We start from the raw sequence: 3763 nt of genomic DNA, 5'->3' as shown, positions 1-3763 counted from the left end.
AAAGTCCTCACATCCATTACATTGTAGATCCATTCAGAGTTACATGTGCAAATAATTTGACATGTCAAACTCAACCCAAAATACATTAAACTCATGTCCAAGTCACTACCAGATCCAACCAAGTGGCAAAATCATCAGCCACATATCCAAGGCATTACCAAATACACAGCCAGATGCAAACCATTACCACGTCCAAGCCATGTACCGAAATAAATAAACAGACACATATCCAAGCCATGTTTAGGTCATGCATCATGATCTGTAGGATAAAAGGAAAAGGGTAAGGAGTGACCTAGTCCTTGTTCAAGGTGAACAACCGACGAAGAAGAGCATTGGTTTCCTCTTCTTGTTTCTTCAAATTTTCAATTTGTTCTGCCTGCTTCTCCCTTTCTTCCTCTGATTCCTTAACCTTCTTCTTCAACACTTCCAACTCATCCTACTGACCATGAAGTTGGTCTCTAAGTGCTGCAACACCTTGTTTCTCTGCCACAACTTCAGCCTCCAACTCTTGTACACGTGCAGCAGCGGTAGCGCTTCTCTTGGGGACTGTTGTCTCAAGGCCAACATTTCGAAGAAATTTACTTGATGGCAAAACATGAGCAACAACTTCAGTAGGAGTCTTTGGTTGTTCTCCTTCTGGTGTAGGCTGAGCCATCATGGTATCCATTTGGTCCTAACATGTTAAGAAAAATAGTTTGCATTATAGTTAGTATACAAATATGGAAAAAATTCAAGCAATTACTGATTGAATAGAAAAACATACTACATTTGATGACAAAACAAGCTAGAACCAGTACGGATAATTTTGTTGTTGCGACTTAAAAGTAGTGAATTCATATTTTAGACTATGCAATTAAAAAGAGTTGTATGTTTCACTCCGGGACATTACTTCAGTGACACATTGACACTACTAGAAGAACATCCATATAGTAACATAGCTAATTATCTGATGCTGCTACAAACCTATGGACATGCTGCTAGCTGCTACAAACCTGCAGACCTACTACTTGAAGGACACTACTAAAAGTATGCAAAGTTTTGTAGGTTGCAGACCTACTGCTGCTATGAACCTTTGGCCACTTCAGTTATAGTAAATAAATTATACTCTGGTCCTTCAAATAATTAAACTCAGTTACTACCCCCAACTTCCCAATTTCATCATTAACCAAATTTCTATGCTGTCATTAGGATATATTGCAGCCTTATCAGGTCTAGAACAGTCCATTTAGAACATGTACTTACAATCTTTTCCTTCACGGGCTCACAAAAACCGGTCTTGCTGCTGCAGTGTAATTCCTTGAAAAGATCGATTGCAGTGGGCGGCACATCTTTATATTTGTTTTGTTTCTGAATTAACATGTAAACAATTTGTAAATGTTAGTTTATAATCTACAAAATAGTTCAACACAGAATAAACATTGAACACACACACATAATGTTTTGTATCTTACCAGGACATGGGCGTGCGCAATGAAGCATCTAGATCCTGTCCTTTGAGCGAACCGAACTTTTCCACGATTCTCAATGTTTTTGACACACCTTTCCTATAAGATATATCATAGTATGAAAGGATCAGATTATAAAGGTAACTATGAGCTATATATTTGTGAAGCTTCATTTAGGCAAACTGTGAGCTATATATCTGTTATATGAATGCTGCATAAATGACTCAGAACAGTAAAGTAAAATAATGCGGTAGACAAGAGTCAATTTACATTATATGACAACTACTGGAAGTTTTTTCATGCAACATACTGGATGTTTCAAAAAAAGAACAATGCACATACTAGAGAAACAAAGCATGCCCAAGAATGAATGGAAGGAACCCTATACCTTATGTTTAGGGCTTGACCATAGCTCCACGAGTGCAATCCATTGTTCATCAGTCATACTCCTCACCGGAGATGTTGTTCTCACTTCATTTGCAGGTACTCCATCAAAGTAAGCCCTCTTCAGCTTGTGCCTTAATTGTCGTTGCCCAGTCTTGAGCAAATCAAAGCATGCAGCTTCAACTTCCTTGTCTTTTGGGTCTATGGTAAATTTGATCTAGTGAAGAGCATGTCAAGAGCACGTAGATTAGAAAAAGAGGCATTCAAACCATAACAAAAAAAAGAACATTAATTGTGCTGTTGGAAAGACTTTCTTCTACTTACACCCATCTTTCCCATGTAGTCTTTAAAAGGATTTTCATCGTTCTTGTACTCCTTCCAGTGTGTATATATTGGTATGTGTTGCCTCAATATAATACCTCCCTCTGATGCAAGCTTTGCAGCTTGCATGGGTGCCTCTGGCCTTCCTTTCCCTTTAGCAATAACCAACGGCTAATATAGGTACCCATTTTAAAGGTGATCCATTATATAGATATCAGAAACAAAAAGTTCTAGCCTCCCAATCATACTTTTTTAACACAACTAGTGCATCTTAGCCCCTAGTAGAATATTGTAGCACTCACTTGTAGCCATAAAGATTAAACAAATAGCCGAGATTGTACAAATAGCACTCACTTGTACCCATACAGATTAAAAAATTACAAATAAAAAGACCACACTCGCAATTGTATGGACTACATTTACAATTTAACAAGAGGATACATGGGCAAAAGGGGACTATTGAATACCAAAATCATTTGATTGGAAATTTTCTAGCAATTCTTCAGTGATAAGGTCTTAAGACAAATAAAGATGGTAGACGATGAACCTTTCCCATTGTCTTCCTCATACATGGTGAGCAGATAAACTATGCTAAAAAGTAGAGGCAGACCTAGAACTGGGGGATTCACTTAAATCCCACAAAAATCAGAGAAAAAAATGAAAGGGTACTACCACTACGGCACTACACAAGTTCATGCAACAAGCAACTGAAAACCTTAACAGTAACTCAAAAATTTCAATAGATTTTCAGGAGTTTGTTTACCTCTTGGTTGCTGGCTGCTTGCTCCAACCTTCCAACCAGGAGCCATGGTGCTCCCACCTTTCAAAGTGGCGCGTGGAGTGGGGGGACGGGGGTCACGGCTACTGGCGGGGGAGCAAGAGGGGTCGCACCTTCTGACGGACGATGCCTGTTGCTTGAGTCAGCGTGAGGAGTGGGGGCGGCGCTTGCTGGGGAGCGACGCCCGGTCGGGTCGGGTGGAGTGAGGGGGCAGCACCCTACTACGTCGGGGTCAGGCAGGCGGGCGGAGTGAGGGGCAGCGATTTAGATTTGGGAGAAATAGGAAGCATGTGGTGTCGGCGGGATAGAAATAGATGGCGGTAGGAGAAAATTTTGGGATAGTTTTCACTAGGAGAAAGAGGGAGCGCATGGCGTCGACGGGAGAAGAATGGTGGCGGCGGATGATTTTTTTGCGCTCAGCGTCGGCGGGAGAAGAAGCTGGTGGCGGCGGATGAATTTTTTGCTCCTGGCGTCGGCGGGAGATGATGCAAGCGTAGCAGCGGCGGATGGTTTTTTTTGCTTTGGGGTCCAGAGAGCTAGGGTTTAGTGAGACTGCTGGGCCTAATGGGCTGTTTTTAGAACATAAAAATATTAAGGGTTTATTGAAACTGCTGGGCCTAATGAACTATTTTTTAGAATAGAAAAAAATTAAGGATGGAAAAGAAAAAAATATTGAAATCTCATAGCCGCGAGCAACTCGCCGTATTTTTCGCGCGAAAAATACGCGCGTATGGCTGATGGAATTTGAACCTCCAACTTGCAACCGCACGTGTAGCACCCCTAATCACTCCACCTCAAAGTCATTTGAGACTAAATAGATGATATAGATGATATT

General features: G+C 41.0%; 1 pseudogene; it reads right to left on the bottom strand.

Moving 5' to 3' along the window:
* Window positions 1-292: 292 nt before the first annotated feature.
* Window positions 293-2959, bottom strand: LOC136548308 (uncharacterized; annotated as a pseudogene).
* Window positions 2960-3763: the final 804 nt, after the last annotated feature.

The sequence above is a fragment of the Miscanthus floridulus genome, chromosome 4 (assembly GCF_019320115.1).
Source record: "Miscanthus floridulus cultivar M001 chromosome 4, ASM1932011v1, whole genome shotgun sequence".
Lineage (NCBI taxonomy): Eukaryota > Viridiplantae > Streptophyta > Magnoliopsida > Poales > Poaceae > Miscanthus > Miscanthus floridulus.
Note: the sequence above shows the minus strand (reverse complement) of the source record. Positions and strands in the feature narration are given on the sequence as shown.